Here is a 19,315-nt window from a genome sequence, read left to right on the forward strand (position 1 = left end):
GACATGACCTGACTTAAGTTTCATCAAGATCAAGCTGATTATTGGGTTGAGAATAAGCTGGTGGGGGACAAAGGCTAGGAGACTTTTGCAGTAATCCAGGCAAGTAGGATCATTGCACTATACAACTCCAAGAAGCATCATTCACCCTGCAGTGTCTGAGAATGGTGCTTCCCATAATGAGCAGTGTATAGCCCAGCAGCTGTAGTTAGCAGCTCTGTAGGCAAGATGGCTTGGACCAGGGTGGATGCAATGTGAGTGGTGAGAAGTGTTTAGTCAAGATATACTTTGAAGGTATATCTAGAACTAATAGGTAGAACTAATAGGATTTTCTGACATGGTAGATGTGGAATATGAAAGAGTCAAGTATGATTTCAAGGTCATCCATTAATTTCATGAATTATTACTATTCATTATACCAAATACCATTTACTAAGTGGGAGTAATTCGTATTTATTTTTTAATTCAACAAGCATTTATTGAAAGTCTACTATGTAGTACATTGTTCCAGATTCTGTAGGACATTTTAAAAAGTACAATAGCAGCAACAACAGAAAATCCTGTCCTGGAAATACTTATAACTTAGTTTGTTAGACAAAGCCTTCATAGATAAAGGAACCAATACTGTAAAAAGCGACATAAGAAAAAATATGATAATCGGACCGATTAAATGGTATAACTACTTCTCTAGGGAAATGGTCCAATTTGAAAATAATTTTACATTTGTCAGGATATGCCCATATTTCTGATTGCTATACTCTCCTAATCTATTCAACAATTTATTCACTATTTTCCAATAGTAACAGGACTCAGTGTTTCCTGTTCCAAATGCAACTAGATATGCCATATGGTTGACTCCTGCTCCAGGAGGAACTATATAAAAGACTTCATGTCTGAGGTAGGAATTACCTGTTTTATGTGACCTTCTCTTTTTTTTTTTTTTTTTGCGTTACGTGGGCCTCTCACTGTCGTGGCCTCTCCCGCTGTGGAGCACGGGCTCCGGATGCACGGGCCCAGCCGCTCCGCGGCATGCGGGATCCCCCCGGACCGGGGCACGAACCCGTGTCCCCTGCATCGGCAGGTGGACTCTCAACCACTGCGCCACCAGGGAAGCCCTATGTGACCTTCTCTTGCTGATGTCTTAGGTTGCATTACTCACAGTCTGGTTGAGAATTCACAATTTTACCTTGGCCCCTAGTTCCTACTTGTCCAACTTCTGACTTGCAAATTTTCATACTTCTGACCATTTATCTTACTTGCAGCCCTTTGGTTTACGAGAACTTTTGAGATTTTGTGACTTCTCATGCCTCACTTCACCCACCTCATTCATAGCCATGTCTTGCTGCTTCCTGTTCTGTACTTTTCATTAACACAGCTTTCCTAATAATAATGAGATAGTAAAGATTATAATAATGAGTATGATATCTAACATTTTAAAGTACTGACTATGAGCTAGGCAGTAAGTGATGCTATTTAAGTATACTTTAAATGTAATCCTTATAGAAGGTCTGTGAAGTGGGTGCTATCATTATTCCTACAAGGAACTGAGCTTTAGAGAGCTGAACATGCCTGAGGTTACTCAGCTAGAAAGTGGCAGGTCTAGGATGCAAACCCAGAGTCCATGAAGACTACTATGCAATAACATGTCTTTTGTACCATATGCATATTAAACATGATTCTGAGGGAGGAAAAAATGTCAATCCCAACAAACTTCTCTAAACTCTCAAAGCCTCTATGTTTAATAATTATCCTTCTAATGTTATGGGTTTATCAGTTTTTAATTTTCCTAGTTGAAGTTAGAGATAACATTTGCAATACAGTCCTATTTTTAAAGGTATTGATAGTAGAGTTGGGTTTGCATGGCCCTAAACACAGGTACGCACATATGCGTACTCTGCACACAGGCTACCAAAGTAGCCATTGAAAGTAGAAATGACAGTGGGGACTTCTAGGAGACCAAGATCAAAATAAAAAAGAGAGGAGGGGGCTTCCCTGGTGGCGCAGTGGTTGAGAGTCTGCCTGCCGATGCAGGGGACACGGGTTCGTGCCCCGGTCCGGGAAGATCCCACATGCCTCGGAGCGGCTGGGCCCGTGAGCCACGGCCGCTGAGACTGTGCGTCCGGAGCCTGTGCTCCACAACGGGAGAGGCCACAACAGTGAGAGGCCTGCGTACTGCAAACAAAACAAAACAAAACAAAACAAAAAAAGAGAGGAGGGAAAAGGAAGAAAACTAACAAGTGTTTATTGAGCCTCCCATGTTATCAGTTACTGTGCTAAAATGCTCATTTAATCCTTACAACAAATTTATCATTACCCTCACTTTACATTGGAGAAAAATAAACTGTGAAGGGGATATTACTCCTATTTGACAGATGAAGAAACAAAGGATTAGAAATTGGGATCAAAATCACAGAGTTAGTGTCAAAGCAGGTTGAAAAACCCAAAATTAGCTGAATTCCAAAGCCTGTGGAATTAATCATTGCAGGTGGTAGACAGACTCTCTAGGGTAGCCCCCATGATTCCCACTTCCTGGTATTCAAAACTTTGTGTAATTCCTTCTTCTTAAGTGTGAGTAAAATTTGTGACTTGCTTCTAAACCATAGAACATGGTGAAGATAGAATATCATTCTGTATTGCTAGATGACTCACTTTAGAGAGTTTAGAGACACGCCTTGCTGGTTTGATGAAATAAGCAGCCATAGTGAGAAAACCTATATGGCAAGGAACTGCAGGAGGCCTCTAGGAGCTGAGGGCAGCCCCCAGACAGCAAGAAGCTAGGGTTCTCAGTCCTACAATCACAAGAAAGGGAATTCTGCTAACAACATGAATGACTCTGGAAGCAAATTCTTCCCCAGTCAAGCCTCCAAATGAGAACACAGCATAACTGATGTATTGATTGCAGCCTTATGAGATCCTGAGCAGAAGACCAAGCTAAACTGCGCCAAGACTCCTGACTCACAAAATTATAACATCATAAATATGTGTTATTTTAAACTACTAAGTTTTGATAATTTGTACATAGCAATAGAAAACTAATACACCATGCTACCTTGGTTTTCCCTATCTTGGAGCACAGTAAATTATTAGTAAATGGTAGTTGCTATTATGGTAATCAAATGAAAATGTGGAATATCAGTGTCAAAGAGAAATGTAACAGGGTAATCTAACAGAGTTAAATAATTGTTTCCAAAGTAATCAAGCAGCTGATTTAGAAGATGCAAACATCTTCTAACACTAGAAATGTTATAATATTTCACGTGATAATAATATACTCAGTAATTGTTGGGAGTAATATACAAGTTTTCAGTATTCCATCATTTTTTTTAACTTTATTTTTTATACAGCAGGTTCTTATTAGTTATCAATTTTATACACATCAGTGTATACATGTCAATCCCAATCGCCCAATTCATCACACCACCATTGGCTTTTCTTTTTAATACTGAAATGATTCAAGGGATAACAAGTGAACATATTAATTAATTTGAAATTTATCTACTTCTAAATTACTTGTCCAGTTAACAGTTTTTTGTTTTGTTTTATTTTTGGCAAACCTGATCATTACCATTTACTTTTACATTTAGATTCATGATTATGAACTGTTCTGTGGAAAAGTAAAAATAAAATCATGCTGGATCCCTGAAAGAACTAAGTGCAATACTCAGTGTGTATTTTCTTCCTATGGTATGTTATCTACAGGTGGATGAGGAAAGCAAACCAGTCTGTCTTCTTCTAGTGTCTGGGAGATACTTCGTGGCTATTGTCTAACCCAAGTGCCAACTACAGCAACTTGGAATCTTTTTGAAACAAGGTGGGGTATAATATAAATGCAAATATTTTTTAAAAGGCCAAACTGCCAGGTTTAAGGCAGCTTTTGAACTATTGTTGATTTCCTGATGTTCCAAAATATAGGAACCTGCTATATTTCTTAGTATAATCTGTGAACTGATTCCAGATTTAAAGTGAATTATTCTCCTTTCTGGCCTTTGATGAAATTTGGTGAGTCTTTCCTTGATATGTTCATAATGTAAACTCATCTGGTTTTATATGAGATTGGGGATTTAGGAGGATTTCTTATTTTAAAGTTAAATTTAGTTCATATTGGAGACTGATATTCTCATTCTCCTTATTACAAAACTGTAGAGGATTGAATTTGAAAAACATACTGTAAGAATTTCCTCTCAGCTATTTTTGTTGCTTCCTTCTCTTTTGTCCTTCCCTTCCCCCCAACTTTAGCTCCTTAGTGTGTAAATTATTATTTCACAAAGAGTTATGTTTGCAGTTTTCAAAGTGACTTCTTAGAAGTGAAATTTGAATCATTTTTTTTCAATCCCCAAAGGTAAGACTTATATTTTCACTTTTGATTTAAGTGTCTTATAAATGCCTGAAACTTTGATATTTTTAGGCAAAGAAATAATTTCAAAATTGAAAGAAATCTTCCTAAAATTAAGACGTAAGCACTCAAATGGCCCTTTCCTCTCTTTTAAAAAATATCCTAAGACATCCCCTTTCTTGTGGATTGTATTTTATTGGATTAAGATCACCAGCCCTCTGAAACCCGGCTAAATTGGATTACCGTTGAGAATCACAGGGAGGAGGTATTAATAATATACACACACTTCAAGCATCTCAGTCAAATAGCAGGAATAACTGATTTCAGTGCCAGAGAAGTTTGATAGGTGCCTGGAAGGAAGGCCTGGAACTAGGGGAAAACTTAGAAGAACTTGGTGAGGGAAGGCCTCGAGAGAGAGACAATGCAGTTTCCAGAGTCCAGTGGATTGTTGGGGAGGGGTCACCTTAAACCTTTAAAAGGACGCTTAACTGGGAAATTCTGAGCATCCTTCACTTTGAAGGGGGTGAAAGGAGAGGTGGAATGTTGTGGAAGTATCTTCTTAATAGGCGCTGGGTGGTTGAGAGATGCTTGGAGTCAGTTGGTCTGGGGGGTGGGCGAAGGCCACCCTGAGGGTTCGCGGACCGTCCCTCAGAAGGCGGCAGACGGCACCTGGCTGCCGCCGAGAGCACATCGGGGTGGGGGAAGGGTCGTGGGGAAAAGTCGAGTTCAGCGTGGGTTTCTCTCTTTGCCTGGAGGACTATTAGAATAGATTAGAGGAGGCGCCGAGCAGCCGCGCGGGGTATTCCCCGCTCCGGGGGAACGCCGGCGGCGCCAGCGCCGGCCCCGGCCTTCTCCTGAGGCGGCGAGAGCTACCCCCGGTCCGGGCCGCGGCCTCCCGCCCCGCGGAGCCGCGCGGTGGATTGTGGGCTGGGGGCTGCGGCGGCCTCACTGCGGCCTCGGACACTGTCTCCCCGGACCTAGCCGGGCCGAGGCAGGCGGGCGGAGTGAGGGGAACCAGTGGAGCAGGGAGCAGAAGCGCTAGAGTAGTGGTCGCGGCGCGGCGGCGGCGGCGGCGGCGGCTCCTCTGGAGGCCGGGGATGTGGGAGAGGCGGTGGCAGGAGCGGCGGAGGCGGCGCTGCGGACCCGGGGGAAACTGCTGGCTGACAGGACACCCGGGAGAGACGTGAGGGAGCTGCCGCTGCCGCCTCTCACCCCCGAGCGGAGCTGGGCTCGAGAGGGCGGCCCTGTGCTCCGCCAGCCGACTAGCCAGCCGGCGCGGGGCGGGGGCGGGAAGCCGGGCTCGGGCCCAGCCGGGTTCCGGGCGGCGGCGGCCGCGGAGCAGCAGCCTCGGCGCGACGTGGAGGGTTGGAGGCGGCGGCGATGCACTAGGCCTCGCTCTGGGGCTGCTGCCCGGGACCCGCAGGTAGGTGTCGGGCCGGCCGCACGCGGCCCCCAGCGCTTCGCGGCCCACCCTCACCCCGACCTCCTGTAGAGGGAGGACCGAGACCCCACCCCCTCTGTCTCCTCCCCTGCCGGAGCCGGCAGAGTTTCGGTCACAACTGACCAGCGCCGAAGCTTCCATTCCTCCCGGCCACCACCACCTCCTCTTCCTTCTTACTCTCCCTCCGGGATCGGGGCCGGCAGCTGTGCTCCTCGCTTCCAGCCCGCGGCCGCTATGCCGTTCTCGCCCCTGTCTCCCCTCGGGGATCCGGGCTGTGGAACCGCCACCACCCGCCTTAGACGCTGCCCCCAAACTTTCCCTTTCTTTTTCTAGCCGGGCCCTTACCCCTTTTTGATCCTACTGGAATAATTTAAATTAAAAAAGTCATTTTTTCCCCCTGCCGAAAGCCAACCCAGAAAATAACTCGGTGTTTTGCAGTTTGGCAATTTAGCTCGCAAGCATTTGTTCAATAATTAATTTTTCTTCAGTTATGTGTCTTTCCATCTCTGCATTGGTACAAAGGCAGGCCTTCCCTGCCCTCCTGTCGTTGACAAGGGAACTTTTGCCTGCCCATTATAATTAACACTTGGTCTGTCCGTGTACTGAGTTCGGGATGGTATTTTTAGAATTTTGGTTGACCCGGGTTGCAATTTTTTTTAAAGTTCCCCTTTCACCAGCTTTATTTTGGTCTTTATTGGGGCTCTCCTTACTTTCGAAGAATTAAATTGGAATGTTTTTGTGTTTTGCTTTTAATTGGTTAAATTATCTGATTTGTCAAACCCCAGGGCAATCTTAAGAGTAAACGCTTACAAGGCAAGTGATGTCATGATAGTATACTGAGATATGTGTTATTGTGGTAACTTAAACTGCAGATTTTGATGGACAGTCAGGTTGACTTTTATATCTGATGAAGTGTTCTAGTTGGAAAAGTACCTTCAGAGCCTTAATGACTTCTAAGCAGTTATGATAGAACAGATGGAATGATGGGATTTGTTTGTTTGACTGTATTTGTATTGCAGTCAGAGTCTGATTTCCTAGAAATAGGTATTACTTGATTGTTCATAGTGGTCATCATTGCTAATGATAGGTTTTGGTAAAAATGATCAATGCGTGCAAATTTTGGGCGACTGATAGTTGTGGTTTGAGGGATTAGATGTTTGAGACTTTATTGTGATTTGGCTGTTTTAAAATTATGCTTGTTAATTTCAGAATTATTGCACTATCAGGACAGACATTACAATCTGAGGGTCACTTTTAAAAGAAATAAATGTTTTATGGTTTTCTTTATAAAGAATGCATGCCAAACTATAAAGGCTGTTCACATTTTCTTGTTGTTGATGATATTAATATATTTTGGTCTTGGAGAGGTATTGTTACTCTAACACTGGGCTTTCTGAAGTGTTTTCCGTTGCTTTTAAATTATCCAAAGTTTACTAAGAAAAGATGATTAAATTTGCATATGTTTGTTTTCTGGAAAAGTTAAGGTTTATTTCTGAATAGGTATTAAGTTTTTATGTCAGAATTAAAATCAAATCTTACATAACTCTTGAAATGGCAAACTGCAGAATTTGCTCTTAATCACATTCCTTTCCTATCAGTAAAAGTTGATTAAAATTCTTTTCCTGCTTTTAGCTTTTTACATACTTTATTGAGTAAAAGTACACTTATTTAAAGTGTTAAATTCATCCATATTTAGTATATTTGCATAATTGTGTAACCATCACCATAATCTAATTTTAGAATATTTTCATCACCCCAAAAAGAAACTCCCCTTACTCCCCACCCCAGCCCCAGACCTAGGCAACCACTAATATACTTTCTATCTCAATGAGTGAATTGTGGTTCACTCATAAATAGTATCAGCTCCCTGAAAAATTTTTCTTTTAAGATTAATTTCCATGTTTAAAATAGTTCTGGACAGGAAATAATCAACTGATCACTGGTATTAATAAGTGATGTTTTAAACAGTTGATATACTGTTTGGTTGTATTCCTCATGGATTGCTATAAAGAGTGGAGAAAGAAAAAAGTTAGGATTAATGACTTAAGTGATCTCAGGAGGTGGTTTAGTCAGCTGGAAGTCAGTAAGTAAAAGTTGAAGGAGTATTTTTGCCATAGGATATTAGGGCTGGAAAAGATCTTAAAGGTCATCAGCTTACTTCCTGCTTGCTTCGCAAATAAATGGCAGAAACCAGATGAGGAAATCTGAAGAGTGGAAGGTTGAATCTCTAGAATGCATGGCTCAAGAACCACAATGAGACAATGTAAGGCAAGAGATGGGGATTTGCAAGTTAGAACTGTTTAGATCCTATGTATATATAAGTATGTATGTATATATGTATGTAAGTATTTGACATTTTACTAGCAGAGTAGGGAGAGAACTGGACATTCCCCAACTTTGGGATGGAGGGGAAGAGGTGACAGTAGATGCGATTCATGTTACAAAATCCTCTAAAATGCTTTAACCTAAAGGAGGATGGCATATATATTATTTAGCTATCTTCTTGTACTATTACCATCTTATTTTTAAAAATCCAAATTTTAAAAACAAAATTAATTTTTAAAAATTATACAGGGCTGGTTGGAGACCTCCTTTTTCAAAGACCCAGGACCCTAACATCTAAACCAATGGTACTAAAATAAGGGCAGTTTTGCCCTCTAAGGAACGTTTGGCAGTGTCCGAAGACATTTTTCATTGTCACAACTGAGGGTGCGGTGCTATTGCTAAATATCCTAGGATGCACAGGACATGTCCTACTCCATCCTACCCCCCACACACAACAAAGAATTATCTGACCCTACATATCAGTAATGTTCTAATCCTGTAGTTTGTGTTATTCTGGTAAGGGCCTGAGCAAATGTGCTTGACTCCCACCAGATTGGAAAATATTTTCAGTGGGCATTGTTTGGTGGGTTACATAAAACTTTAGGTCCTCTAGCAATTCTCTCTCTTTGCAGGGGGAGGCGGTTGAGGGAAAATTGAAAGGAAATCTGTGACATAATGCAGATATTCTTTAGTCTGTTTAGTTGTCTTCAAATCTAGGGTAAAAAAATTTTTTCCTGAAAATGGCAGCCTTACTTTACTGCAGATTTGAACTATTATGTTTTGAATTGTTTGTTACTGGTGCATAGGTTTTTGAAATTGGAAATAGATAAATAGTATTTTCTCTATCTAGATTTCTTTTCCTGGTAGCTTCAACTGCGAAGAAAGGAGAGAAAGTAAGCTAAAGTGTTTTAATTAATTGTGTATGTTGTGATGAAGAAAAATTCAAAGCTTGTACATGAATCTCATCTTTTTTTTTTCTTATGGGCCCCTTTTGACTCTAATTTCTTTATAACAAGCTTAATTTGGTGAAAGAAGAAGAAAAGATTGAAAAGTTGGAATCACTTTTGCTATTTACCAGCCTTATGACTTTAGATAAATTACTCAATCTTTCTGAGCCTCAGTTTTCTCATCTATAAAGTAGGAATAGTGATAATTCCTGCATTATAAACTTATTGTGAGAATTAAATGAGGTAATGTGTGTTAAGATGCTATGTCAACTGTAAAATACTATATGAGTTAGTTAATGTACCTGAAACTAATATAATGTTATATGTCAATTATACCTCAGTTAATAAAAAAAGAGTTACTTGTTTCAGAAGAATCAAATTAGATGGTGCCAAAGCAGGAATATAGAAAGCTAGGCAGAGAATAGTAACTGCTGTCAACCTCTCTAGGGAGAAGAGAGAAGTTCTAAGAATATATTGCTAACAAACTAGTAAAAGAACTAGTATTATTGCCATAATCTGGAGCTCTTCCAACTAGGGGCAGACTGACTTCCTTCAGTAGCACCTGAGGGTATCACTATTACAACACAGTATAAAACTGATTATTGGGCTTCCCTGGTGGCACAGTGGTTGAGAGTCCGCCTGCCGATGCAGGGGACACGGGTTCGTGCCCTGGTCTGGGAAGATCCCACATGCCGCAGAGCGGCTGGGCCTGTGAGCCATGGCCGCTGAGCCTGTGCTCCGCAACGGAGAAGCCACAACAGTGAGAGGCCCGCGTATCGCGAAAAACAAAACAAAACAAAAAAACTGATTATTAAAATGGTGAAATTAAGTTATAAAGAATAGGTTACCTTGTTTTCAAAATATGCTCTTTGAAAAGTCATAAAAATGTATAATTTAAGAATTAAAAATTTCAACAGTGCCTTATACAAAAAGTTTTAGCCTTATCAAGAGTAAGCTATAGTTATCTGCATCAGTTACCTTGCTGGGAATAATTCCTTCTGTCTTCATTTACTATTCATGCCTTTCTTCATATTTTAAGGGTTGTGTATGAATATTGTGGTAATTCATCATATTTTATGATGTTTTTCTCATGAGGAGTGAATAAAGTAAAATTTTGAAATCATAATTGTTATGTCAAGAAAGTTTGTGCCCTTGTTTGTTTTGTTTTGTTTTTATTTTGTTTTGTTTTTCAATTTGGCTAAGTAAAATCCTAAACTATAGCAGTGTCAGTTGGGATGGAGAGCAAGGGATGGATTTGTGATGAATTTTAAAGGTAGAATCCATAGGACAGTTCAAGTTGGTATAGACTTTGAAGAATGTGGAGAGGTCAGGGAGTTAAGTTGGCTCTAGTGTTTCTAGCTTGGTAAACTACATAGATGGTGTTGTTAACTGAGCTAGAGAAGGAATAACGTTTTTGGCAGGTAAGAGAGGGTGGATAAAGATGGTAGATAATGAATTTAAGTTTTGGATATATTGAATTTTAGGTATCTCTGAGACTTGTAGGTGAGGATGCCCAGTAGGCAGTTACAAATTTGGATATGGAATACTGAAAAGAGTATATCTTGAATCTATCCAGTTTTCTCCATCTCCTCTACCATTATCTGAGTTCAGGCTACTGTCATCTCTCACCTACAAGTTTCCTGTTTGGTCTCTTCTAGTATTAGTCTTCTCCAATCTGTTTTCAGTACTATAATCAGTGATTTTTCTTAAGGACAAATTTGATTATATCATTCCTCAGCTGAAATTATTTCTGTGACTTTCCTCATGATGAAACCCACATTCCTTATTCCTTTAACAGATTTATAAATTCATTTAAGTTCTTTTCCCAACTTATCTCTCTAGCCTAATGACTCTCCACAACTCCCTGTTCCCCTAAAATAGACAGATTGAATTACTTGTGGTTTCTGGCAATGAGCTCTCTCTTCCCTCCAAGCCTTTGCACTACTGTTCACTATTCCTGAAGTGTTCTCCTTATCACACCCTTTCTCCCCTTCATCTATCTGACTCATTTCTACTTATGTTCAGTTCTTAGTAAGCCTTCATTTGTGCATTATTATTATTATTGAAAAATTTTAAACCCACAGAAAAGTCAAAAGAATAGTAGAACGAACACACACACACCATACACACACACACACACACACACACACACACACACACACACACACACACACACACACACACACACACACACACACACACACACCACACACCCCTTTGCCAAACCTGAAAACAGGATGTAGGTATTATGATGCTTCATTCCTAATACTTAAGCATGCATCTCCCAGTTACAGGGACATTCTCTCACGTAACCACAATACCATTATGATACCTAAGAATGTCAACAATTACTCAATAACATTATTCAACATATAGTCCATACTTAAATTTTCCCATTTGTCCCAAAATTATAGCTTTTTTTCTCCCTTTAATGCAAGATTCAGTCAAGATTCATACATTGCATTTGGCTTGTATGTCTCTTTAGTCTCTCCCAATCTGGACTAGTCCCACTGTCTCCCTTTCTTCTTGGATTTATCTTTTGAAAAGTAGAGGCATTTGTCCTCAGGTATCTTCCATATTCTGAATTAGTCTGTTTCTTTATGATTCGATTCTGGTAGAATATTTCTGGCAAGAATACCACAAAGATGATATATATACCCACCACTTTATCACATCAGGAGACACATAATGTCAGGCTGTCCCCTGTTGGTGATTCCAGCTTGATCACTTGGTAAAGGTGAGAACTGACAGATCTCTACTATTTAATACATAATGGATAGCGTGATACTTCATTGCCATGTAAATATCCTGTTCCTAACAATCTTTTAAACTAACGGTTTTAGCATCCATTAATGATCCTTGTTTGAATCAGTCATTGCATTGGAGGGTTACAAAGGGTGATTTTTCTAATTCTTTCATTCCATCTACATTTATTACCTTCATTGATTTTTGAGAGCAGTGAGGTCAGGTTAGATGAAAACTGAATATAAGCAATTGAATTTAGAAATCAGGTCATTCCTCACCTTTTCCAGAGCCAAGTGAGTGGTGAAGATGGAAGATGGATAACTAAGGAGGTAGACCAGAGAGAAAATAGAGGTTTGCCAGTGAAGGGGAGGCAAGAAGAAGTAGCTTGAATAGATAGAGTTGAAGGAAAGAACTCTAATTTAGTACTTGAACATTTTTTTTGATGGATTGATGAGATTGACAATAGGAGAGTCAGGAGAGTCAGGGAATAATTAATAGGACAAGGTCTCAGATGAAGTGCAGAAAGATGAGATCAAGAACAGCAGGTTGGGGGATTAACTCTGGAAAAGAGTAGACACCTATACTGTACCTCAGAAAGTTAGGAGTTGTGTATAGGTGAGAATTAGGTACGTTTGGATATGGATGGAAGAAGTCATATCTGAGGACTTTTTTTTATTGCTATGTGGTAGACATTTACTTTTTGAGCGTGAGATTGATGGAGGTAAGCTAGGGGACATGAGAGTAATGAAAATTTGTTATGAATACTGTGGGGATTGGGAAAGAGAGTGCTTGAGGATAAATAAGTGAAAGGACTGCTAAGCAGAGCCTCATCTGAGATTGGAACTCATAAATGTATAATCTACTTGTTTTACATAAATTTTCTCTGGCAGTGTTCTGCAGCCAGGAACAAAGCAAAGACAGATTGTATTGAAGATGGATGAGGGAAGGGAGAATTGAACATCCAAGGGAGACTGTTGAAGTAATTGACCATGAGATCCAAGCTAAGTGGAGAAGCTTGTGAGGCAGAACTGGGCTAAGAGACCCAAACAGTGGGGAGAGGAGGTATAGAGGTAATCAAGCAGTAATTAATTAAAATGCTAATTTATTGTTGGTTTGGGGTTATAGTACTAATAAACTTTATAGTTATTTACTTTATACCTCAAACTAACATTTAATATTTTCATTCTTGAACCACTTACTGACTCACTGAAGGTGAGTTTCTAGCTATTTTGCTTTATTTTCTCTAAAAACAATTTCTTGAATGCATCATCTTTATTATTACTTAACATTTATAGAGTACATACTTGTTTAGATTATTTGAAGACCGTTCTCTTCAAGGATCTAAATACAAAATGTATTTTATTTACAAAGATAGACTTAACACTAGATTGTTTTTACTCTAGAAAGAAGCAAGGCAGGGATAACCCAAAGCAGTGGATAAATCCTAGTGTCATTTTTGTCTTTCTTAGGAAAACATTAATATATAATTTTCTCTTAGCAACTATTTTCAAGGTAGGGTCGATTATACAGATTTTCTTTTAAATTTACTCTTTTTGTAGAAATGTTAATAAGTATCTACTGGTTTGCATATTTAAGACATTTGTACTCTCCAATAACTTTGAGCGATTTTAGGATTTATTTGTTAATCTTTGGTCAAGACACCAAGAACAGAATACCAGTGTTCTCATCTGATTTACTCTGACAAAAATTTCACTAGTAATACAGTAATATCAATGCCCTAACGGAGTATAATAAAGCATCCAAGTTATATTTTGATTTCATTCAATTTTTTACATGCTAGAGACAGATTTTTTTCACAATACAGTTTTATCATTCAGTTCCAGGCCTGTGAACCCTTCATTAATTTCAACGGTTGCTATAGTATGTTATTTTAGTGTATTAAGTCTCTGATGAGTGCTGGGGAAAAAAGACATTGTTTTTAATTTTAATAACATCTAGATTTAAAAAATATATTTATGTTGTTTTTTGAGGATATTTGTGATTTTATTCCTGATAAGAATGTCACACGTGAAATAGTACTTATAGCCATTTAAAAATACGTAAATTTAATATTACAAATATTTATACTTTTTATCCTTCTGGCCAAATTTCTCTCTTACTGTTCCTTCTTGTCACTAAATCAAAGTAAATAAGGAACTTCAGGAAACACCTGTATTCAGAGTTTCCTACAAGGCCCAGGGTCTCATACATGTCAAATGGGAATGTAAGGAAAAAGCAAATTAGATTAGCACAACTTTGTTCTTATTTTCTGTTCCTTTAGCTTCAACTTGATTTCCCCCAATTTAGAAATACTGATATATGCAAGAAAAAAAACACCACACTGTAATGTCCAACTGAAGATCGATGTGATGGAAGTTAGTAGAGATTATTTTTTAATCATAGTAATTTAAAATATCTCAAATATGTCATATTTTAAGAAGCACTTGCTTGACATAAATCACAGCAAGATCTTTTTTGATCCACCTCCTAGAGTAATGGAAATAAAAACAAAAATAAACAAATGGGACCTAATGAAACTTCAAAGCTTTTGCACAGCAAAGGAAACCATAAACAAGATCAAAAGACAACCCTCAGAATGGGAGAAAATATTTGCAAATGAAGCAACTGACAAAGGATTAATCTCCAAAATATATAAACAGCTCATGCAGCTCAATATTAAAAAAACAAACAACCCAATCCAAAAATGGGCATAAGACCTAAATAGACATTTCTCCAAAGAAGACATACAGATGGCCAAGAAGCACATGAAAAGCTGCTCAACATCACTAATTATTAGAGAAATGCAAATCAAAACTACAATGAGGTATCACCTCACACCAGTTAGAATGGGCATCATCAGAAAATCTACAAACAACAAATGCTGGAGAGGGTGTGGAGAAAAGGGAACCCTCTTGCACTGTTGGTGGGAATGTAAATTGATACAGTCACTATGGAGAACAGTGTGGCGGTTCCTTAAAAAACTAAAAATAGAATTACCATATGACTCAGCAATCCCACTACTGGCCATATACCCAGAGAAAACCATAATTCAAAAAGACACATGAACCCCAATATTCATTGCAGCACTATTTATAATAGCCAGGTCATGGAAGAAACCTAAATGCCCATTGACAGATGAATGGATAAAGAAGATGTGGTCCATATATAGAATGGAATATTACTCAGCCATAAAAAGGAATGAAATTGAGTCATCTGTTGAGACTGGATGGATCTAGAGACTGTCATACAGAGTGAAGTAAGTCAGAAAGCGAAAAACAAATATCGTATATTAACGCATATATGTGGAACCTAGAAAAATGGTACAGATGAACTGGTTTGCAGGACAGAAATTGAGACACAGATGTAGAGAACAAACGTATGGACACCAAGCGGGGAAAGTGGCAGCGGGTGGTGGTGGTGATGTGATAAATTGGGAGGTTGGGATTGACATGTATACACTGATGTGTATAAAATTGATGACTAATAAGAACCTGCTGTATATATATAAAAAAAAAAATCAAGTCATCCAATGATGGAATGACCTAGTTGATTGTATGACTGACTTGACCAATAACAGAGTGATGTGAGTAACAAAGAGATCTGTAAGTCATTTTATTTATAGGAAATTTTTAAATTCTAAGAGCTATTCTGAAGACTCATCATGAAGTTATCTTGCTTACTTGGTGAATTTTAGATCAATTTTTCACAAATCACAAACATGTATAGTGTTAGTACACATCCTGAGGGCTTTAAAAAGATCTTTCTTATGTGATTATTTAGGTGATTTTTCCCTTTACTTATTGAATGTATGTGCATCTGTATCTGAGCATGCACATGTGTTGGGAAATATAAGTTAAAAAAAAAAAAAAAGCACTTGCCACAACATTTTTGGAATTTTAAGAGCCAATTTCTGGTAAATGGTATAGTTAAGCTTCTTTCATACAGCTAAGACACAAATAATAAACTTCTCTACTATATAAGATTTATCATCTGACAGAATCTAGTTTAATCGTAATTTTTAAAGTACTTAAAATGTTAAAAAATTGTATATCATATACATTATTGCTCACAGTTATCTTAATACTGAAGCTAAAATTTAAACCTAAAGATTTGGGCTTTCAAGAAATACTAACAAATTAATGCTATCATATAAATAAGTATTTGTCTTCTCATCTTGATAGCCCATAGTAGCGTATTTGTCCCTCATTGCAGCTCAGGAATTATCCTTTTGTTAACAAAAGTAGTAAATTATACTGATGAAAAGTGTCTTTTTCCTTGAGTAATAATTTTCTAGCAGTCCCAGTCTTATAAAATTATTTGAGCCTAAAACTGCCCTAAAAAATAGTCTTTAAAAAATGATCACAATCAGATGTTAATTATTGCTATCATTTATTTTTAATACAAGATGGACATAGAGGACTTCCCTGGCAGTTCAGTGGTTAAAACTTCATCTTTCAACACAGGGGGTGCAGGTTCGATCCCTGGTTGGGGAGCTAAGATCCCACATGCCTCACGGCCAAAAAACCAAAACAGAAGCGATATTGTAACAAATTCAATAAAGACTTTAAAAGAAATGGTCCACATCAAAAAAACCTTAAAAAAAAACCCCAACAAGATGGACTTGTTCTTCTAAATAATTGTTATTGGATCAGTAATTGATCTGATAAGGAGAAAAAGAAGACAGAAAAGTAGAGCACTGGGTGCCTGAAATGGATGGGAGGCAGTAGTGAAAAACATAGGTTTTTGGGGTTTTTTTTCTCTCTCCGGAGAGGCAGTGTGGTTTGGTGACAGTGACATGGAATTTTGAATCAGAAGATCTGAATGCAAGTCGCATCTTCACAACTAAGTAGCTAAATGGTTTGAAGCCAAGTTACTCTTGAACCTGTTTCTCTATCCACATAATAGGGATCAATGATTCATTCATTCACAGATTCACTCAGAAATGTTTTTCTTGCTAGGTTGTTAGGAAGACCAACAAAATAATCTGAATGAAAGCAAGCAATTATGAACCGTGTAGTGTTTAGTCAAATATTAGTAATGATGTAATTCATCTTATTGTCTTTCTGTTGCTTCCCTCTCCTCTGCCATCCTTCCTTATTTCATAGATAACGTATTTTCATTGCACTCTTAATCTTAGGACTTAAGAGAATTTTCAGAACTAGTGGTAGGAGTGAGGCAATCCAGGTTCACCCAAGTCCCAGCTGATCTGCCTGCCCATCATGGATAAGGGCATTAGGCAGAAGAGTAGGATGGAAGGCAACTTTTCTGGATCAGCTTGTTCATTTTCTTACTGCTGCCTGACAAAGTCCTGTTTTTCTCAAGGTGGGGCATAGCCCAATGTGCCTCATAGTCTCTGGGTATGATTATTCTTTATCTTTTTTTCTGCTTCCTCCTCTCCACCCCATCCCATTCCCATGAGTATCTAACTCTTCTTTCTCTCTCATCTCCTTTCTCCACCACTTTTTCTTGTTTCTTTTAATCTCACCCTTCAGTTGATTTCTTGCTGTTTGCCTATAAATGTGCTCCAGCCTCCCATGGCCTAAATAATTCTTGCTCAACTCTAATCGCTTTTTTTTCATCACCAAAAATATGTTGATATTGTTGCTTTTGTTACTTCATCACTTACTTAACCTCTTGTGGTATGGCGTCTGTCCCAAACACTGTCCTAAGACTGTTCTAATCCAGTATCCTTTCTGAAGTTAATAACCTTCTTGACCTCTCTGTCTGCAGCATGTTGACACTACTTTTCACACTTTCTTCCTGGACACTTCTCCCTTGGCTTCTGTAGGATGGTTTTTCTGATTGCTTTCTTCCTTACCTCTTACATGTATTGGCCCCACCCCTTGCTCTGAGCTCTCATTGGCCCTCTTTTTCTGCACTTTCTTCCTTTGTAATATTACTTTCCTGCGACTAGAATTATTTACACTAATATTTCTGTAATGTAATTGAACTAGGAACGGTGATGCAAAGTTCAGGGAGGCAGAATTCTGTTTACTACAAGACATAATTTTTTTCCTAAAACAATTATAGTTGTTTTGTAGTAATAATCTGCTTTTGAAGTAGTCAGTTCTCTATTACTGTATGTTTTCAAGTGGAGGTAGAAAGACCCCTTGTAGAAAGGATTCATATATTCGGTAGAAAGTTGAGCCAGATGATCTCTGAAAGTCCCATCCAACTCAGAGATTGTAATATTTATATCATCCACTCTACTCCCATGGATTGAATTTTGACCTTTATTCAAATGTCTTCCAAAGCATTATTTCTAGCTTCTCTGCCTCATCATCCCTCTTCTCTCTCACAGTTTTTATCAAAAATTGCTTCTGTTTTAGGCTACTGTTTATTCTAGCTTCATCATCATTTTCCACTACTCTTTTTTCTTTCCTTTTACTGGCATGGCTTTGAGGACCACTGTTCTATGCTTTGACTACTTTTCTGACAGTAAATTATATCTGCCCATATTGGTTTGCTTCCCCCCACCCAACCCAAACTAGGCGCACTCAAGCAAGGGACACGAATAGAGGAGGCTTAGAAGCCTAAAGTTTAAATTTATTTTAAAACTTTGTATGGCACAGTCCAAATGTTAAGGCTTAAGATGTTTATAATGGTAAATAGTAGTAGTTGCAATTATTTATTGAATGTCTACTATGTGCCAAGTACATAGATTATGTAAATTGTATTTCATTTAAATGTTACAACATTCCTATGAGGAAGACACTGTTGCTGTCCCATTTTATAAACGAGGAAACTGAGAGGAATGTAAGAAAGTTGTCAGAGGTCACACAACTATTAAATGACAGAGATCTAACTCACTTTATGGCTAGTTTTCTTAACCAATATATTATACTGTGTTACAGGAAAGGTAGAAATCTAGAATCAAATATTAGAAAGTTAGGTAATGTTATACAAACAAGGTAGCGTATTCTCGACTTAGGTTTTTAGATTGTTTTGAATACACGTGAACTTATATGAGATATTGTTAGTGGCTTGTGTGTGCTTACCTCCTTTTCCATGAGAGTCATTCATTTATTCATTCATTCATCCAACATTCATCTGTGCTGGGTGTGGTATAGGAAGATGAATGAAACAAATATAATTTTATGATGTAGAGAGAGAGACAGGAAATAAGCAGGTAAATAAATAGTTATAATTTGAGAAAGTACTATAAAGTACACAAACCATAATGCTACTAGTAGAGAATAACAGGGATATGTGTGTTGGATGGGGGATAGAGTAAGGGGAGGATGTGCTTAGATACTGTGGTCAGGAAAAGCCTATTATATAACCACCGTTAACATTTTGTCATATACCTTTTTATACATTATATATAGCTATATAAAGTTTTTATACCAAAATGAGATTGTACTATATATTCTGTTTTGTAATCTCATAATTGAGTCTCTTGAAACAATAGCCATTGTGTGTTAATTTCCTTACCTAGTTCACTCTAACCTCTGCATTCTGCTTCTACCCCCTGTATTGGACTTGATATCGCTTCCCAATGTGATGTGGTCACTTCCTAATTTCCAA

The 19,315-nt window shown here is 38.3% G+C and overlaps 1 protein-coding gene across 6 annotated transcripts in view; it reads left to right on the forward strand.

The window, feature by feature from the left end:
- The first annotated feature begins 3,786 nt into the window (after window positions 1-3,786).
- Window positions 3,787-19,315, forward strand: part of VPS54 (VPS54 subunit of GARP complex) — a 95,048-nt gene continuing 79,519 nt past the window's right edge. The window contains exon 1 of one of the 6 annotated variants that reach the window (XM_060026497.1): window positions 3,787-3,808. The gene's annotated coding sequence lies outside the window, so the exon portion shown is untranslated. Of the gene's footprint in view, window positions 3,809-5,383; window positions 5,754-14,766; window positions 15,045-19,315 lie in introns of those variants that run through there. The other 5 variants (XR_009521442.1, XM_060026496.1, XM_060026499.1 and 2 more) reach the window with 5 other exon arrangements.

Source organism: Delphinus delphis, chromosome 12 (genome assembly GCF_949987515.2).
Source record: "Delphinus delphis chromosome 12, mDelDel1.2, whole genome shotgun sequence".
In the NCBI taxonomy this organism is placed as follows: Eukaryota; Metazoa; Chordata; class Mammalia; order Artiodactyla; family Delphinidae; genus Delphinus; species Delphinus delphis.